General features: G+C 53.0%; 1 long non-coding RNA gene across 4 annotated transcripts in view; it reads right to left on the bottom strand.

Moving 5' to 3' along the window:
- LOC100628214 overlaps positions 212-20,173 on the bottom strand; it is a 31,750-nt gene continuing 11,788 nt past the window's right edge. For 2 of the 4 annotated variants that reach the window (XR_002337426.1, XR_002337427.1), the window contains exons 2-5: positions 16,880-16,972; positions 16,040-16,118; positions 15,794-15,923; positions 10,670-12,850 (exon numbers count right to left, since the gene is read on the bottom strand). This is a non-coding gene — a long non-coding RNA (uncharacterized LOC100628214). Of the gene's footprint in view, positions 2,603-10,669; positions 12,851-15,793; positions 15,924-16,039; positions 16,119-16,879; positions 16,973-17,694; positions 18,761-20,173 lie in introns of those variants that run through there. The other 2 variants (XR_002337429.1, XR_002337428.1) reach the window with 2 other exon arrangements.

The following is a 20,173-nucleotide window of genomic DNA, read 5'->3' as shown; positions in this document are numbered from 1 at the left end:
TAACTTCTATACACTACAAGGTCTTGATTTTCCCACATAAGCTTCCCGGACCGCCCCCATCCCCAAGCAGACAGTGTTCCTCCCTGAGAAACTGAGCAAGCAAGGTTACAGAAGCAGAACTGATGAGCAATGCTGGGTACTTGACTAGCAGGGCTGCTGGCTTGGACAGAGGGCACACAGTTGTGACATTATTACAAGAAGGGCGGCATAGTGATGAGCACAGCTGGAAAGGCTTGCAGCTGCCTTCTTAGCCGAGGGGGGGTTGTTCTTTAGTTAAAAGTCCATTTCATTCCCCCCTCTTGATGTTCAGGGTGCATCTGCACCCTTTACACATCATCATCAGGCATAACCCTTTGGTAGCCTCTGATAAGTAGCAGGTGGGAGGCTGTTTTTCTTTCAACCATGGTTCTTATAAAACCTTTTAGTACTTATCAGGAGACGTACAAAGCAGGGAATAAGTAGGCACCCTGCGAGTATAACCATGACTAGTCCGACCATTGTCTTACTTCCTCCCAACCAAGAGAACCGTTTACCAAAGAGACTGTCTGCATCCCATCCTTTCCAAGCTTGTACAGGTACATGGGCAAGTTTAGTCATGCGGTCAGCAATTTCTTTTACTACCTTTCCAGTGTCATCTATTTGTAGAAAGCAATTACTTAAGTTAAATTTTCCACAAACCCCTCCTTCAGAAGCAAGTAGATAATCCAAGGCCAAGTGATTTTGGTAGATTGCACTGTGCATTTTAGTTTGTTGTTGGGCCAATATAGTCAAGGCCCTTGCAGTGTCATTTGCTATAAGTTCCAAAACCGCCTGTGGTCTGATGATGTGGTTCAGCATATAGATAGGGGTGGGATACCCTCAAGAGCCATCCTCTGCCCAGGTGGCAGGTCCTTAATATTGAATTATCCGTTCTGGGGCCATTCATCATCTTTCCAGTCTCCAATTTGGAGAGCCCTCCGGTCTCTCTGGGCACCCTGTGCCCTATATATAGGAACTCCCAGTTGTTCCCCTAGTGATGGTGGGAGCAGGAAGAAGGAAGGTCTCATTGTTCCCAGTACACAGGCCCCAGCCCAATTCGGGGGGAGTATGGAATAGGCCATTTTCCCACAAATCCAATATAATCCCTTTGGTAGCCGCCATTGGATATTAGCACTGATATCTTCCAATGCTGGTCAGAAGTGGGAAAAGTTGGACAGGGGATTAGGCTTGGGCTCTGAGAGCTTGGAGGATGGCCACCGTTGAGGCTTTTGGGCAGTCAGATTATAATACCTTAGGCCTAAACATGTTAGGCATCCAACTGAAACATTAAACCGTCCTCCCCGCCTTGCAAGAGAGTTTCTGCCTATGATAGCAGTTCTGAGGAGCCATACCCCATTGGTGAGTTGGGGGAATGTAGGCTCATTATGAGGCTCTAATGGGTCCAGTTCTCTGGCTTGCCAAGGCCAGTGGTCTCCTGTGTTCATTCCCCCGCATACATAACAAGAGGAGACCTTGAGAGTTTGTGCAATAGTTTCTGCCAGGGCTAAGAACAAGTTCTTAGTTGTGGCCGGAATGGGAGGTGGGGTGCTTCTTACCTCTTCATAAAGGGAATGAAAGACGCTGTGAGAGGCAGCTTGGAGCGCAAACATGATTCTCTGGAAATGTAACACAGCTCCAGGGTCTAGGCCTCTTCTGTCAATGCGAATGCTTATTTTGAAACCCTCCTTCTATTTGGGCTCACTGGAATTGAAAATAGTGAAATTAACTGGGTTACAAGCTTTAGTCTGGCAGTCTGGAGGGGCTGTACCCTTTGGAAGGCCAGCTGTTTTGTCTCCCTTATTTTAGGTTGCCAGGCCACGCAGCTCCAGTAAGTGCATTCCTGGCAACCGCTCCAGGTGGTCCCCCAGCACATATATTTATGCTGGAGCCTACATTCTCTTTCCCATGACGGGCTTCCACATGATCTAGCAGAAGTCCACGACCCATTTATAGCTTCACAGGCATCAAAAATATTGATACTGACAACTTGGAGTTGATAATTTGGGTCTGATTAATTAGCTGCCCTGATTTATGAGAGCGCCGGACTTCTAACCATTCCTCAGTTGGTGAGTATCGTGGATCAAAGCAAGTGTACTGGTCCCCCTGTTGACAGATAGAATAAGTGGTCCTGTTGTGAGTACAACTTCCATGAATTTCTCCAGAACAGGAGAAACGAGTGGAGCAAAGCAAAGTCCATGTAACCCCTTGATCTGATCGGGTCACTTGAATGCATGGGGCACATGAGGATGTGGATCCTGGCAGAACCAAAGGGGACAGATTAACAGCAACAGGCAGCAAACAGACATGTTGGTCATAAGATAACAGTATATGACAGTAACAGAGTCTCTTGTGGAAGGGAGGTAAGGCAGTTTATTTTACCAGGCAGCCAATTCCTCAAGCTTCAGCCGTGCGTTGACTGACCAGCTTCCGGTGTGGTCAGGGCAGGGCTTTGAGATCGTCGTCTCCTCCTCTGTATTGTCAGGCGAAGAGGTCTCTCCGGATCGAGGGCAGTCTCCCACTCTCCACAGTCCTCAGCTGGGCCAGCCGGTTGAACTCTGGAATGATGGATCCACTATTCCTGTTACTTTAAGAGCAGTGGGAGTGGTTAGAATTACAGTATAGGGGCCCTTCCATACCGGCCTCAAAGGCTCCTTTTTCCAGTCCTTTATCCACACCTGGTCCCCCGGCTTGTGGGGGTGAACTCTTATACCTAAGGACACAGGTATTCTGTCTGTGATCCATTTAGGTATCTGAGAAATAGTGAGCCACAGTCCTTGTAATTGTTTATGTAATTCCAAGTCTCCCAACTCCCTGGTGTTTCCTTTTAAACTGATTAGTGGAGGTGGCCTTCCATGTAAGATTTTAAATGGCGAGAATTGTATTCCCATAGGGGTGAGCATCTCACTTTTAGGAAGGCCACCAGCAACATGTCTACCCAGGGCAAGCCAGTTTCCTGACATAACTTTCCCAGTGTCTGTTTAAGGGTCCGGTTCATGCATTCTACTTTCCCTGAACTTTGAGGGCGATGAGCAGAATGCAGTTTCCATCGGATCTGTAAAGCTTTTGCCACCTGCTGTACTGTTTCAGCCACAAATGTCGGTCCATTATCCGACCCGATGGTCAGAGGCATTCCATATCCGGGAATAATGTCTCTCAGGGGTGCCTTAGTTACTTCCCTTGCCTTTTCAGTTCGGGTAGGGAAGGCCTCTACCCATCCTGAAAAAGTACAGATAAAGACTAGTAAATATTTGTTCCCCTCACTAGGGGTGACCTCAGTGAAGTCCACTCCCATATCTTCAAATGGGGACAGTCCACAGTGTTGTGCCCCAGTTGGTCTGTGGGGCCCCTGGCGGGCATTATTCTCTAAACAGGTTATGCATCTTTGGGAGACAGAGGAGCAGAGTGCAGGAAGACGAGTAATGAGATAGTACCGGCCCAGTAGGGTCTCTAAGGCAGTTTTGCCCATGTGGGTTAGCTTATGTTGTTGGTGGACTAGTCTGTAGGCCAGGTGTTCTGGAACGTAAACTCAGTGGTCCCGTGTGACCCACCATCCCGTTTTAGTTTTAGCTTCTCTTTCCTCCCTTATCCATTTTTCTTCCTCTGGAGAATATCTGGGGACAGCTGGCACTTCTGGGGCCAGCAAGACCTTAGGTTTGTCTGGCTGTTGTCCCCGGGCTGCCTGTCTGGCAGCTGTATCAGCACTACAGTTTCCTTTTGTCACTGGGCCGTCTCCCTTTTGGTGGCCTTTACAGTGGATAACTGCAGCTTCTTTAGGTTCCCATACTGCCTCTAGGGGCTTTAAGATTTCAGCCTGGTTTTTAATCCCTTTTCCTTCAGCAGTGAGGAGTCCTCTTTCTTTATATAAAGCTCCGTGAACATGCAAAGTTGCAAAGGCATACGGTATAGATGTTAACTCGCTGGTCTCGGCTGAGCTCCAATGCTCTGATTAAGGCCCATAATTCTGCTCTCGGTGCTGACCAGCCTTGAGGAAGCACCTCTGCTTCTATCACTTTTAAGTCAGATACCACAGCATATCCTGCCATCCTTTTTCCATCCTCCATAAAGCTGCTGCCATCAGTATATAAAACCAGGTCAGGATTTTGGAGTGGTTTGTCAGTCAAGTCAGGCCTGCTGGAAAACACCTCATCTAGTACCTCCAAGCAGTTATGGTCTGGGGGCCCCGCTTCATCTGGCAGAAAAGTGGCTGGGTTCAGAGTTCGTACAACCTCCAGTCTTACCCGTGGATTTTCACAAAGTAACCCTTGATACTGAGTCACTCGTGCATGTGTGAGCCAATGGTGGCCCCTGGTATCCATCAGGGTTACAACTGAGTGTGGGACTTTAACATTCAGGTTTTGTCCCAGAGTCAACTTGTCAGCCTCTCTCACCAACAAGATGGTACCTGTCAGTGCTTGGAGGCAGGGAGGCCATCCGGCCACAACTGAGTCAATTTGTTTAGACACATATGGCACTGGCCTCTGCCAAGGCCCAAATTCTTGAGTTAGGACTCCTAAAGCCACCCCATTTTTTCCATGAACAAAAAGGTTAAATTCTCTGGTTACATCAGGAAGTCCCAAGGCTGGAGCCTCAGTGAGTTTGGTTTTGATTGTCTGAAATGCTGCCTCCTGGCTTGGTCCCCATTCAAGGGGAGCCTTTTCTTCCCCTTTTAGAGCCTCACACAGAGGCCTGGCCAAGTCTGAAAACCCGGGGATCCATAACTGGCAGAATCCTGTTGCCGCAGGAACTCATGAACCTTTCGGCGGGTGGTAGGGACAGGAATGGCACAAACTGCAGGCTTTCTTTCAGTCCCCAGCATTCGTCGGCCCTGCATGATGTTGAAGCCCAGATACTTGGCTTGTTTTTTGCAGATTTGTGCCTTTTTCTTTGATACCTGCTACCCTGCCTCCATCAGTAGGGAAAGGAGAGCTCTTTTCCCTCTAGGCACTGAGCCTCCGTGGTGCCAGCTAGTAAGAGGTCGTCAACATACTGTAGCAAAATACAGCCCAGCTTTTGTCCAGGAAATTCAGCCAGGTCAGCGGCTAGGGTGCCGCTAAAAAGAGTGGGAGAGTTTTTGAATCCTTGTGGGAGTCTAGTCCAGGTGAGCTGTTCCTTTGTCCCTGTATGTGGATTCTCCCATTCAAAAGCAAACAAGGGCTGACTGGCAGGTGCCACCCGGAGGCAGAAAAAAGCATCTTTTAAGTCCAGGCAAGTAAACCACTCAGCAGTGGAGGGGATCAGCCCTAGCAGGGTACACGGGTCAGGGACGGACAGGTGTAATGTGACTGTTGCTTCATTTATGGCTCTCAAGTCCTGTACTGGGCGGTAGTCCTGTGTTCCCGGTTTTTTCACAGGCAGTAAAGGGGTGTTCCAAGGAGACTGACATTTTATTAACAGTCCATGCTGAAGCAGCCAATCCAGGTGGACCTGGATTCCCAGTCGAGCTTCTCTGGGAATTGAGTATTGCCGTAGCTTTACCGGTTGAGCTCCGGGTTTTAGATCAATTAAGACAGGAGCGTGGCGCTTTGCCAGTCCTGGTGGGTTTCCTTCAAGCTAAACCAATGGGTATTTTAGTCTCTAGTTCTGGGGGAATGGTCCCCATTTCTGAAGGGGGAGAGTACAAGAGCCATTCCTCTTCCCTTTCTACAGCAAGAGCCATGATTAAAAGAGAGGGGGGTTCTGTCAATTTGAGTTGGGCTGATCCATCAGTAGAAAAGGAAATTTGTGCCCCCATTTTAGCCAGCAGGTCTCTTCCCATCAGGGGGACTGGGCAGTCAGGCAGGTGAAGAAATTCATGTATGACTTCATGGCCTCCTAACCGACATCGTCGAGGACCGCAGAAGGGCCTGTGGGTTTGGTTACCTGTGGCCCCAACAGTGGTGGTTTCTTTCCCCGAGAGGGGAGCCACAGGTTGTGTCACCACAGAAATTTCGGCACCTGTGTCAACCTTAAAGTCTATGGGGTGGCCCCCTACTTGAATTCTGAGCATAGGCTCTTGGGGGCCCAGTTGGAGAGAGCCTGGTCCCCCCTAATCAGACTCAGCTAGGCCAATCAGGTTGGTGCTGACTGGCTCAGGTCGGCACTGGCTAGGTGGGGCCTTGGTCTTTTTCTCAGGACAGTTGGGGCATTCATTTTTCCAATGTCCCTTTTCTTTGCAGTAAGCACATTGGTCATGTTCCAGGGGACTCCTTTTCCCTGGCCTTGTTCCTTGTCCCCTATGGGGTGGTCCCACTGGGGGCACCGGTTTTGACAAGGCGGCTGCCAGAAGAGTCACTTTTTGTTTCATTCTCTTTTCTGCATCACGGCCGGCCACCTGGTCTCAGTTAATAAAAACCTTGTTGGCTATTTCCAACAGTTTAGGAGCATTCTCTCCTGCAAAGCCTTCTAATTTCTGTAGCTTTGTACGGATATCTGATTGGGCTTGTCCCACAAAGGCAGCATTTATCATCCGTTGGTTCTCAGGGGCCTTGGGATTAAAAGGGGTGTAGGTTCCGAAAGCCTCACATAGGCTCTCATAGAATTTGGCTGGGCTTTCATTCGGCTCTTGTAGTATCTCACTGATCTTAGCTATATTAGTGGGCTTTTTAGCGCCAGCTTTTGCCCCCTGTAGGAAGGGCTGCCGGTACCTCTCTAGATTACGTTTCCCTTCCTCGGTGTCATAGTCCCAGTGGGGGTTTTCTTCTGGGAGGGCTTCCCTCACCCAGTTTGCCAAGTCTGCTCGACCCCCGCATTGGCCTGAAGCCATTTTTGGGCTTCTGTTACAATTCGCCAGCACTCTTCAGTGTCAAACGGAGTAAAAAGGAATTGCCAGCAGTCTATCCAGGTGGGACAGTGTGTCTGGAAAATGAATTCTAAGCGATCAATCAGCGCCTGAGGCTTTTCAGAATATGAGGGAGTGTGGTGTTTCCCGTTGAGGAGGTCAGCAGTGGAAAAGGGCTGGTAATAATAAAAACGTCCCCCCTCTTGTATGGTCCCATCGGGGGCGACTTGCTGTGGTCCCCGTGTCTCCAGTAAGGGCATTTGTAATGCTGGAGTGGCTGCTCCCTGAGCTGAACGGAGGCACCTGCTCATAGGTTCTGGAGAATCTGGCTGCAGAGGTGATATCGCCTCAGGAACTTCAGAAGCAGAAGGAGGAGGAGAAACAGAAGGCGGTGGGCTATCTGGCATCTGGGGACCTTCGGCTCCTGGAGGTGGGGCTGGCAGCACATAACGTGGTGGCATAGGGGGCGAGTCATCAGGTTCCCCTTGCTAAATAGGTGGCACCTTCTTTTGAGACAAGGTTTTCTTCTTGGACTGGGCTACTAGCACCCTACACTGTCCCTGGTCTGTGGTGCAGAACCGAACCCATGGGGGCCTCAAATAGGCAATTTCCAACCATTGATCAATGTACGGAAATGGGTCTGGGTGTCCAGGGTCTCCTGTTATAACATTATATGCTGCTGCAACTGTGAACACATCTAAGGTCCCTTCCAGAGGCCAGCCAACACCAAAGGAGGGCCACTCTAGCGTAGAGGGTACACAGTTTTCCAGGACTCAACTTAACACCAGAATCTCTAGAAAATCCTTCCTTAAAATTCTTAACCATACACTCTAAGACAGTGGGCTTGGAAGCCGATTTACCCATTGTGTGAAGTCCCACCCTGTGCCGGTGCCGCAAGACAAACAGTGAGGACAAGGCCTCAGGTAACAATCACTTCGTCCGCCTGACGGCTCCCCCAGAGGAGACATTTCAGGCGTCTCTTAGCATAGGTGGGACTGTATAAACCCCAACGTCAGGACCCCCCCGAAGAGGGCCACCAGAAGCCGTATGAGGTCGCCGCGGAACTGCAGGTTAGGACTCACTCTGGCTCCGTAGTCCAAAGACGGTGGAGCACGGGCGCTCGTTCTCTCCAGTCACTCACACACACACACACACCAGAACTGACAAGCCTCCCGATGCCAAGGGAGCAAACCCTGACCTGAGTGGCCCTTTGGTCACTGAGAGGTGATCAGTCTCTCCTTCCGCTGTATGGCAGGTCCTAACTTGGGCAGATGTCCCCGGGGCACTCACCAGTCTGACGTCCTGTCCAGGAACCTGTTTCCACTCTCCTTCTGAGTCTGTTCGGGAAGCGGTGTGGCCCAAGGCCCCGGCCCAAGTGAGGGTCTGGATCCGGCAAAATGGCCAGTGCGCGCTATCCACCTGTCACCGGGCCGGCGACCATGGCCTCCCCGGTTCCCTGACAACGGTAGCACAAGAGGCCAGCTCGGTTATCGGCTTCCCGGCCAAAGCACCAAAATGTTGCAGAAACCGCAAAAACTGTGGCAATGGAAGGAGACAAACAGCACTCGGAGATATGGAAAAGCCAGGTTTTTTCAGCACCGGTGCAGGCTCAGAGGAGTCACCTCCAGAGTCTGAGCACCAGGTCTTTGTTCTCAGTAACTTCTATACACTACAAGGTCTTGATTTTCCCACGTAAGCTTCACGGACCTCCCCCATCCCCAAGCAGACAGTGTGCCTCCCTAAGAGACTGAGCAAGCAAGGTTACAGAAGCAGAACTGATGAGCAATGCTGGGTACCTAATTAGCAGGTCTGAGGGCTTGGACAGAGGGCACAGTTGTTACATTATTACAAGAAGGGTGGTATAGTGACGAGCATAGCTGGAAAGGCCTGCACCTGCCTTCTTGGCCAAGGGGGGGTTGTTCTTTAGTTAAAACTCCATTTCAAGGGAAAGAGGGGAAGGGTGAAGAGTTGTCGTTAGAGGGGCCTGCCGCCAGATGGCGCCAGAGCACAGGCAGAGCCCATCTGCAGCTCCCTGTCCACACCTCTAGGCTCAGAGGTGGGCTCAGAGGTGGGCTTGAATTCGGGTTGGTAAGTACCCCAGGACATGCCCGGAGAGTTGGGTTAATTCCAGGGTGCCTCTGACACTCTATCCTAAATTGCCTCACCTCAGGAAGGGGAAATACATGTGCCCCCATCCTCTGGTGGGTATTTCCAGTGTAGTTCAGCTGCCCTCAGGTGCGGAGAGTCGGACAGGTTCTCTGAGGTCGGGTTGCCCTTGTTTCTCAAGGGGCAGAACCCTGGACCACACGTATCTGTCCTGAGTCCTGGACTGGCAATCTTTACGCCTCCAGCTTCCATGAAGGTGTCATGTAAAAAAAAAAACCTGGCTGGTAGTTGTGAACAGAGCATGGAAAAGGGGTGGGTTTTGCTGGGCTGCCATGCTAATTTCTGTGCTTTTTCTCTCAAAGTCCTCGCCAAACATCCTTCTTGCCCATCCGAGTCTCTTTTTTCTCTCTGACTCCAGTTACAGGGAGTGGACCTGAAGGCAGTTCTCAAGAATTAAGGCAGGATGACTCATTCTGTGAAGACTCTCAAGACCCAGTGGGTGGGGAGGCAGAAGGTTTTAATGGACGGGGTGGGGTCGGTTGGCCTGAGTGCTCTGGGGGACTTTGAGAGAGAAAGAGAGACACTCCAGGCTGTAGGGCCCTTCGTTGCACTCAGAGTGTGAGGAGGAGTGAAATGCAGCTGGCAGGGGTCTAAGGGCAGTGCAGGCCCACCCCCTGATGGGTGGTGGGTGCTGCTGAGGGAAACAGGCGGAAGGGCTGAGAGTCGATGTTAGAGCTGAGGGCCACCAGACAGCACCAGGGCACGGGCAGGTCCCCCTGCTCTTCCTTGGCTGCACCTCCAGGCTCAGAGCTAAGGTTGGAGATGGGTTGGTAGGACCCCCGAGAGGTGCCCAGCCTGTTGGGGTTGGTTACAGGGTGCACTGGCCTAAATTGCCTAACTTCAGGGAGGGGACAGGCCTGTGCCTTCAGCATCGGATGGGCATGTCAAGCCCAGGCAGGCAGCCCGGGGGCCAGAGTGTTTGACAAGTTCTCTGGCGTCAGACTGGTTTTTCTTTCTCAAAAGGCAGGACTCTGGATGTGAAATACCTGTCTGAATCCTGAGCTTGCCGTTTTCAAGTCTCCAGCTTCAGGGAAGTTGCTATGTTAAAGGAAATATTCAGCGGAAGTTTGTGAATGGCGCATGTGAAGGGGGCGGTTTTGGGGGGCAGCTGTGCCGATCTGTGTACTTTGCCCCTCAAGAGTTCCGCCTGCATTTCTAACCGCGCTTCCATCTGAGCTTTCTGCCTGCTTCTAACCCGTGTTCTGGGGCAGACCTGGATGCGGGTGGCGGGAAGTAAGGGAGAGTGGTGGAAACAAGCCAGGCTCTCGTGGGGGGGAGGCAGAGAAATGTCATGGATGGGCGTGGAGCAGGCTGAGGTGAGGCCTCCAGGAGACGGAGACAGAAGTGCCCCCATCTGATGGGCCCCTCATTGCACTAAAAGGGCGAGGAGGAAGGAAATCAAGCTGCCAGGGTCCGAGGCCAGCTTGTCCCGTTGTGCTGCTGAGGGATACAGAAGCGAGAGCTGAGAGGTGTCGTTAGAGGGAAAAACACCCTTTGCTTTTTCAGAGGCAGGACTCTGGACGCACAAAGAGCTGTCTTGAGTCCTGAACTTAGAAATTTTCAAGCCGCTGGCCTCCGTGAAGTTGCGGGGTGTAAAAGGGGGCTGGTGGTCATGAATGGAGCTCAGAACGGTTGTGATAATTTTGGTGGGAGGCTGTTAGAAGCACTGGATTTTTTCCTCAAGATGTTTCCCCAAACTTCTTCCCTGAGCCTTTTTTTTGGAGGGGGGCCTCTACCTCTGTATCATAAGGAGCTAACTTTAATACAGGTCTTGTGAATGAAAGCGGATTGATTTAAAGCTCTCAAGACACAGCGGGTGGGGAGGCAGAGGGTTTGAATGTATTGGGGTCCGTTAGGATGGGGTGAGTGCTCTGGGCTGTGAGAATTACCCCAGTGTCCAGGGTACTTCATTGTGTTGGGTGGCAGAGGAGCAATGAAATCAAGCTGCCAGGGCCCAAGGAGCGTGTGCCTTCAGGGGCTGCTGAGGGAACCAGGAGGAAGCGCTGAGAGATGGAGTCAGAGCAGAGGGTCAGCAGGCCGCACCACAGCACTGGCAGAGACCACGTGTACCTGCCTGGCAGCACACCCAGACTCGGGGGTGGAGTTGCAGAAGGAGTGTCGGAACACTCAGTACCTGCTCAGAGACCTGGGGCTGCTTACAGGGTGCCTCTAACACTCTGTCCCAGGTCACCTCACCTCAGGGAGGGACAGAGCTGTGCCTTCAGCACCCGATGGGCATTTCTGGCCTGCCTGGGTGGCCCAGGGCCAGAGAGTGTGACGGGTTCTCTGGGGTAAGATTACTCTTTGGACCCCAAATGTCTGTCTTGAATCTTGGCCTTGCAGTTGCCAAGCCTCCCACTCCATGTGGTTGTCAGCTGACAAAAGGGGTGGTGGTCGTGAATGGAGCACGTGAAAGGGGTGCTGCTTTGATTGGGCGACTGTGCAATTCGCTAGGATTTGTGCTTCCAGACCCCTCCCCTAACTCCCTCCTCTCTTTCCCTTGGGGCCTTGTTTTCCTGTCCCCAACCCCTGTTCAGGGAGCAGACTTAAAGGTGGTTCTCGGGAATTAAAGTAGGGTAATCGATTGAAAGGATGCTCTCATGGCACATGTGGGTGGAGAAAACAGAGGGTTGAAGGCCTTACGTTGGGGTGTGGGGTGCGTGCTGGGAGTCTTTGAGAATCTACCCCTCTCTCTGGGCACTTCACTGGGCTTAGAAGGTGAGGAGGAATTCCATCAAGCTGGCAGCTGCCCAAGGCCAGGAGAGCCCTGGGGGGCCGCTGAGGGAAACCGGAGGAAAGGCTGAGAGTCAGTGGTAGGGGAGATGACCTCCGGGAGGGGCCAGAGCACAGACAAAGCCCATCTGAAGCCCCCTGGCTGCACCTCCAGGCTACGAGGTGGTGCCAAGAGGGGTTAGTGGGAGCCCTAGGATGTGTTAAGATGACTCTCTGGCACAAATTGACTGACCTCGGGGAACAGAAAGATGTGTGTCTTCTGCCTCTGATGGGTGGTTCCATCCGGCTCTGGTTGCCCAGGGGCCAGAGAGGTGGACGTGTTCTCTGGGGTTGGTTTGCTTTTTGTTTCTCAAGGGGCAAGGACACTGGACCCCCAATATCTGTCTTGAATCTTCGCCTTGAAACTACCAAACCTGCAGCCTCTGTAAAGGCATCACGTGTCCAAAGGGGCCAGTGGTCGTGAATGGAGCTTGTAAAAGTGGTGCTATTTGGGGGGCCAGACAGGATTCCCTGGGCTTTATCTTTCAGGAGTTCTCCCCAAATGTCTTTGTTCCCCTTCCCTCTGAACCTCTATGTCCTGTCTGCAATCGCGGTTTCAAGGAGCAGAACTAGGGGAAGGTCCTGAGCGGGAAGGCAGCTGGGACTGATTTAAAGGAGGCTCTCGGTACCCCATGGGTGGGGATGCAGAGGTTTTTATGTACTGAGGCGGGGTAAGTTGGGGTGAGCGCTCTGGGGGACTGAGAGAGAAAGACCCCAGTGTCGAGGGCATTCGTTCAGCGCCCCAGCTGAGGAGAAACAAAATGGAGCTTCCCGGGCCCCAGGCCAGGGTAGCTTCTAGGGCTCCTGAGAAACAGGAGGAAGGGCTGAGAGGTGGTGTTAGACTGAAGGTCACCAGGCTGAACCCCAGCCCAGGCAGAGCCCCTGGCAGACGCCTGGCTGAGACTCCAGGCTCAGAGGTGCAGTTCAAGATGGGCTGTGGGACACTCAGAACATGCTTATGGATTTGGGTTGGAGACAGGGCACCGCTCCTGCTCTGGCCAAATGGACTCACCTCAGGGCAGGGACGCAGCTGTGCCTTCAGCATCTGATGGGCACGTCCAGCCTGATCAGGTGCCCCGGGTGCAAGAGTGTGACATGTTCCATGGGCCAGCTTGCCGTGTTTCTCCAGAGGCAGACCTTTGGGCCCAGAAACAACCGTGGTAAACACTGGGCTTGTCGTTTTAAGCGCTGGTCTTGGGCATGGACCAGTGTCATCGTCCTCTTCCTCTCAGAGAACTGAACACACAGCAGGAGAGGAGGGGGTGTCAGCCTGGTTTCAGAAAACCGCCCATTCGGGATTCAAGCCAGGGACGTGCCTGTCCCCTCAAACGGAGCCCAGAGAGTCTGCCAAGTTTCTGGCCATTTTCCCAGATAAGCATGCTGAATTTGAAATAAAGATGTGATCACAGATTTATGTGGATACGATGAGGTGAAAAAAAAATGGCCAGATAAGAAGAGGTGCCCAGCAACCACAGCTCAGCACGGAGCACTGCCATGGGGTCCCCCCACCCCAGCAGCAGCCATGTATTTCAGCCTGAAGGAGAGGAGGCCCCTTGGGTTCCTAGGGCTCTTTGACCAGAATGTGCTCCAACAGCAACTCGGACACTGACTCAGCCTCCAACAGCCAACCTCTGCGCTGCGGTGGCCTGGGGCAGTGTCCGTGGTGGCTTCCTTGCTGCCCTCCATCTCGGCATACAGCAACACACGACGGGCTAGAGCATGACAATCTTAGACTCAGCCAGGACTCAAGCCACACCCTGAAATCAGTGACCCCACATTGTAACGTACGTGAACAGGCCCCTAATCAATCAGCACCACTGAACTCTGGGACCCAAGGACCATCCAGCCTTTATAAAAGTTACCTGGCTTGAGGTAGCTTCCCTGCAGCAGGTGTCTGGCCGAGGAGGGAGAGCATCAAGTGGGAGGGAAGAAAAAGCTTGAGGAGATCTCTCTCTAGAGAAACCCCTGTACTGACACAGTGCATTCACAACCGGAAGGCCACCTTTCTAGGGGTACAATTCTACATGGACCAGCCTGACTCTAGCAAGTTTTAGGGCTAAAATCCAGGCCAGGTATTTCTAGGTCCAGAGTTGTGTCTCCAAACCGTCAAGGGACTCAGACCAAGTTAGCCTGTCGAACTCTCTAGCCATTGGCCCACTGGACCAAGGACCCATCTCAAGTCTTGAAGGTGAAGGCGCATAGCTCCAGGGGCAAGAGGGGGGCACTCTGGTGCTCTGGTGCCATCTGGTGGCCATCTTCTCTAACAGCAACTCTCAGCCCTTCCTTGGCCTCCCAGATCAAAACCCTGGCTACACTGGCCTGGGCCTCTTGCCAGCCTGATTTCCTAAGTCTTCTCCCTCACAGTGCACTGAAAGGCATGATGGGTGGGGTGGGACTATCTCAAAGTCACCCAGGGCCCTCACCCCAACTGAGACCACCCCACTCCCTGAAATCAGACACCTCACTGGATAAGTTAACAGAAGCAGCTGGCCATCAAAGAGCACCCATCGGCCCTGAACCCAGCTTGAGACCCAGGACCTCCCAGGCATCATTCATGTTCCCTGGATGGAGGTAGGTTCCTGGGCATAGGCTCCCCGGCAGAGGAGGAAGAGGCTCAGGTGGAGCAGGAAGAAGGAGGAGGTGGAGATCTCTAGAGAGAGAGAGAGAGAGAAAGGCACAGGGAGAGGCTGAGACCCGCCCACTGCAACACCACCTCCTGGATGCACTGCATTCATGACCAAAAGCCAGCTTTCCAGAAGCCAAATATCACCCCAGGCTGGTTTACAGCACTGTATATACAAGATTTAAATCAGGGATTTCTGGGTCCAGTGATGTTCTTCAAACTAGCAAAGGGCACTCAGGCCCGAGGCCGCCTGTCAAACTCTCCAGCCATTGGGCCACCTGATCATGCACAGATTGAACCTGAAATGTGGGGGAAGAACCTTAATCTTTCTCTGAGTCGAGGCACCCAGGGCTCTCACCCCAACTGAGGCCACAGCATAAGAGTCACCAAGTACCCAAGTGCAAAAGTCTGTGTACCTCCTTGGGCCTCCGGCAAGCCTTTTGCACCCTGAATCTGAGCCTGGTGATGTGGTCACGGTGGTGAGAGTAGGTGGGGGTCAGAGGAAGCTCTGCTATTGCTCCGGCTCAGGCTGGTGGACAGAGGCCCTCACAGCAAGTCTCAGCCTTTCCTCTGCCTCCCACAGAGGAACCCGCTCTGCCCAGGCCTGGGGCAGCTGTCAGGTGGCTTCCTTACTGCTCTCCCTCTCAGCACACTCAGATGCATGATGGGTGGGGAGGGACTGTCTCACCGTCAGCCAGGCCCCTCACCCCGCCCACATTTATCCACTCCCTAAAATCAGCACCCTCCTATTTAAGTCAGGCCAGCAGGCTTTGAATGAGCAGCCTACCTATCCCAGGCTCACCTTGGAACACTAAACAACCCAGTCGTGATTCACCTTACATGGATGGAGAGAGCTTCCTTCAAACGGGTGTCACGCAGAGGTGGAAGTGGCTCAGGGGCAGCAGGAATATGAGTTGTGGGCATCTCTGGAGTAAAAGAGCCCAGCCGTGTGCATAGCCCACACACCCCCAAAATACAACAGCACAGACACACCCCATTCATCACCGAAGCCCAGCTTTCCAGAAGCCGAACTCCCCACCAGGCTGATTCTAGAAAACTGAACATCCACCATTGAAGCCAGGTGTTTCTGGGTCCAGAGTTCTGCTTCCAAACAAGTAAAGGACACACAGACCGATAGCCTATCAAACTCCCTAAATTTGGGGCCACCTGACCAGATAGGAACTGAATTAGATATTTAATGGCAGAAATCTGTCCCCTCCCTGCATTGAGGCAAATGGGGCCACAGTGTCAGAGGCACCATGCAAACCAACACCGGGCTCTGGGCCCCTCCCTGAGGTTCCATGGGTCCCTCTTCCAACCCCTTCTGAGCCTGGAGATACAAACAGGGAGCTGCAGAGGCGATGAGGGGCTCTGGTGCCCTCTGGTGGACATGTGCTCTAACAGCGACTCTCAGCCCTTCCTCTGCCTCCCACAGCAAAACTCTGGTCTGCACTGACCTGGGGCACATGCCAGCAGGATGTCTTACTCCTCTTCCTCTCAGGCACACTGAAATCCACTCTTGCGGTGGGAGTATGGATTCTTCACTGTCACCCTGGATACTCAACCTTCACGACACAAGCCCACACCCTGAAATCAAAGACCCAGCTCTGTAAGTCACTTCAGCCGGCTCTGAATCAGTCGGCACCCTTCAGCCCTGCGACCCAGATAGACGCCAAGGACCACCCAGGCTTGATTCATCTTACCTTGTTGCAGGAGCTTCCTTGGAACAGGTGTCTGGTGAGGAGGAAGAGCCTCAGGTGGGAGGGAAAAAATAGGAGATCTCTAGAGAGAAAGGGCACAGGCGTGAGCACAGCCTGCCTCCCCAAAAGCACCAGGATGACAAAGTACATTTGCAACCAGAATGCCGCCTTTCTAGAAGCCCAGCTCCACATGGGCCAGCCAGGTTCTGACAAACTGTACAGCCATCATTCCAGCCCGGTAATTCTGGATCCAGATTTGTGCATGCAACCAAGCAGGGGACTCAGACCCCAGACAGCTTGTCATATGTCCTAGCCATCAGGGCACCAGACCATGTAGGAATTGAACTGGAGATGAGATAGTAGAACTAAGGCCATTCTCCTGAGATGAGGCCCATTGTCTTGAAGGTGCCCAGTAACCCAGCCCCAGATCTAGGCCCTTCTTTGGCTTCCACTAACCCATCTCCAACCAAGTATTTGAGTTTGAAAGTGCAGTCCCGGAGATGCAGAAGGGGTTCTGCTAGTGCTAGGGCGCCATCTGGTGGGCAAGGGCATTCACAGCCAGTCTCAGCCCTTCTATATCCCACAGATGAACCCTGCTCTGCCCTGGCCTGGGGCTCTTGCTAATGTGATTTTCATGCCCACATCTCTCTAGACCCCCTCAGATGCACTACATAGGATGGAGTGCCAATCTCACAGTCAGCCAGGCCAGTCACCACACCCAACTTTATCCAACTCCCTGAAAGAAGCAACCCTCCTATTGAAGTGAGGACAGCAAGCCTTTCATCAGCAGCCTTCCTCCCCGGCACTCAGCTTGGACTCCTAAACAACCCAGCCGTGACTCACCTTACATGGATTTGGACAGGTTCCTTCAAATGGGTGTCCCCCAGAGGCTGAAGCAGCTCAGCTGCAGAAGGCAGGCAGAGGCTTTGGGGAACCCTGGAGATAAAGAACCACACCGTAAGCATAGCTCACACCCTGAACGTGTAGACGTACGACCTTAACACCCTGAAGCTCAGGTTTCTAGGCTTCAAACACCCTGCCAGGCTGATTTGAAAACGGCATGTCCAGGATTCAAGCCAGGTTTCTCTGGGTCCAGCCTCCAAACAAGAAAAGGACACTTAGGCCCCGGAGAGCCAGTCACACTCACTCATACTCTGGCCGCCTGACTGGCAGGAATGGAATCAGATACCTGATGGCAAAATTCCATCCCCTCACTGACTGGAGTCCCACTGGGCCGCAGTGTCAGGGCACCACGAAAACAAACCCCCGGCTCTGGGCCCCTCCTTGGGATTCCATGGGTCCCTTTCCAGTCCAATCTGAGCCTGGAGATGCAGGGAGATGCAGCGGGCTCTGCTGGTGCTCTGTCGCCCTCTGGAGGACATGTCCTCTAACAGCAACTCTCAGACCTTCCTCTGTGTCCCGCAGCTAAATTCTGGTGTGCCCTGGCCTGGGGCAATTGCCAGCATGATATTCTTCCTCCTCTCCCTGTCGGGTGCACTGTCACAGTCAGCCAAGACCCTCACCCAACACACCACCACCCCACACCCTGAAATCCCCTCCATTTTGTAAGTCATGAGAGCAGGCTCCACATTGACCAGCACCCTTCAGCCCTTGGATCCAGCGTGAAGCCAGGGATGACCCAGATTTATATATATTACCCAGTTTCTGGTAGATTCCATGCACCAGGAGACTCCTAGGGGGGGAAGAGACAGGAGACTCCTAGGGGGGAAGAGACTCGGGTGTGAGGGAAGAAGTTTGAGGAGACCTGGAGGGAGAAAGAGCATGGGCATGAGTGCAGCCTGCCCCCTAAAAGCACTGGGTTGACACAGTACACTCACAACCAGAAGGCCAGCTTTCTAGAAGCTCAACTCTATGTGGACCAGCCTGATACGAGCAAACGGGATAGCCAAAATTCATGCCAGGGAATTCTGGGTCCAGCGGTGGGCCTTCCATCAAGCAAAGGGGACTCAAATTTAAGACAGCCTGTCAAACTCTCTAGGCACTGGACGGTGAGGGAATTTACCTGAGATGTGATGGCATTACTCCATCCCCTCTTCTGAGAGGAGGGACATTGCCCAGAGACTTGGAAATGCCCTATAACCAGGCCCCAGCTCTGGGCACCACACTGGGCTTCCACCAACCTATCTCCAACGTATATTTGAGTCTTGAGTTGCAGCCAGGGAGCTGCAGAGGCTCAGGCAAGGGGAGGGGGAGTTTGTGCTGGTGCTCTGTCACCATCTGGTGGACATGCGCTCTAACAGCAATTCCCAGCCCTTCCTCTGCCTCCTCAGCAGAACCCTGCTCTGCTCTGGCCTGGCACACCTTCCAGCAAGACTTTTTATTCCTCTCACTCTCTGCCTACTGAAACACATGACAAGTGGGTTATGACTGTCTCGAGGGCATCAGGGCAATTACCCACAGGCGTGACACAACCCCACTCCTTGAAATCAGCCCCCCCCCACACACCCCTATTGAAATCAAGTGAGCAGTTTTTTAATCAGTCAGCAACCGTCGACTTTGGACCCAACTTGAAATCAAGATCACCCAACCTTTTTCATATCACCTGGATTTGGGTGGGTTCCTTGTCACTGGATTCAGTAGAGGCTAACATGGGAGGGAAGGAGGGGGGTGTGGAGGAGACGGCTGGAGAGAAAAGGCACAGACACCAGCACTGTACATCCCAAGACAACTGCCATTTGGATCGTCGGGTCATCTTCATAACCTGAAGTCCACTTTTCCAGAGGTCAAGCTGCACTCCATCGTGATTCTAGAAAACTGCACACCCAAGCCTCAAACCAGGTACCTGTGGATCCAGAGATCTGCCTCCAGACAGTCAGAGGGCACTCAGAACCCAGACCAGTCTGTCAAAATCTCTAGCCGTTGGGCCAAGTGACCAGGAAGGAATTACACCACAGATGTGATGGCAGACTTATTTCCCCACTCTCAGAGGAGGCCAAATGGGCCGGAGGTTCAGGGGCACAAGGTACCAAGATGGAAGGCTCTGGGCACCTCCTTGGGGTGCCGGGGGCACATCGCCAACCTTGCGCCTGAGCCTGAGGTGAGGTCTGTAAGCTCAGGGGAGGGGCTCTGCTGGTGCCCGGCCCCCATCTCTGATAATCTGCTCCAAAACAGCCACTCCCAGGCCTTCCCCAGCAGACCCAGGTCTGCACAGGCCTGGGTAGTTTCCAGCCTGATTCCCTGATTCCTCTCCCTCGCAGTGCACTGAAATGCATGATGCGCAGGGGTAGGACTATTCAAAGTTGGCCAGGGCACTCACCCCAACTGAGAACACCCCACTCCCTGAATCAGACACCCCACTTGGTAAGTCAACAGAGCCGGCTGGCCTCAGTCAGCGCCCCTCCGCCCTGCGCCCACCTTGAGATCCAGGATCCCAGGCTTTATACACCGCATCTGGATCAAGGTAGGTTCCTTGGCACAGGGGTCCCCCGAAGAGGAGTAGGCAGCTCAGGCGGAGTGGGAGGGAGGAGGATGTAGACAGCTCTAGAGTGAAAGGGCACAGGGAGAGGCTGAGACCTGCCCCCCGTATACAAGTGCATTGATATGCTGCATTCACAACAAAAAACCCAGGCTTCCAGAAACCAAATTTCACAGCATCCTGATTCCAAACCACTTCATGACACCAGACTGAAGCCAGGGATTTCTGGGTCCAGTGTTGTCCTCCAAACCAGCAAAGGGCACTCAGGCCCCAGGGAGCCTGACAAACTCTCTAGACATTGGGCCACAGGACAGTCCAGAGACTGAGCCTGAGATGGGGTGGCAGGACCTTAATCCCTCTCTGAGTTGAGGCACCCTGGGCAAGTGTCCACTGAACCACGTGCCCCGAGGAAAACATCTGAACGTATTGGGCCGCCACCAATCCCTTTCCACTCTGAATCTGCGCCTGTTGATGCAGCCATGGAGCTGCGGGGGGGACATGGGTGGGGGGGCAGGAACTCTGCTCTCACTCTGGCGCCATCTGCTGGGCAGGGGCCCTAACACCAGATCTCAGCCCTTCCTCCGCCTCCCGCAGACGAACCCTGCTCTGCACGCGCCTGGAGCACTTGCAAGGGAGATTTTCTTTCTTTCTTCCTCTTCGTCTTTTCTAGGGCCGCACCTGGGGCATATGGAGGTTCCCAG

This window comes from Sus scrofa, chromosome 12 (assembly GCF_000003025.6).
Source record: "Sus scrofa isolate TJ Tabasco breed Duroc chromosome 12, Sscrofa11.1, whole genome shotgun sequence".
Classification (NCBI taxonomy): Eukaryota; Metazoa; Chordata; class Mammalia; order Artiodactyla; family Suidae; genus Sus; species Sus scrofa.
The sequence above is the reverse complement of the archived record's forward strand: the minus strand, read 5'-3'. Positions and strand labels throughout refer to the sequence as shown.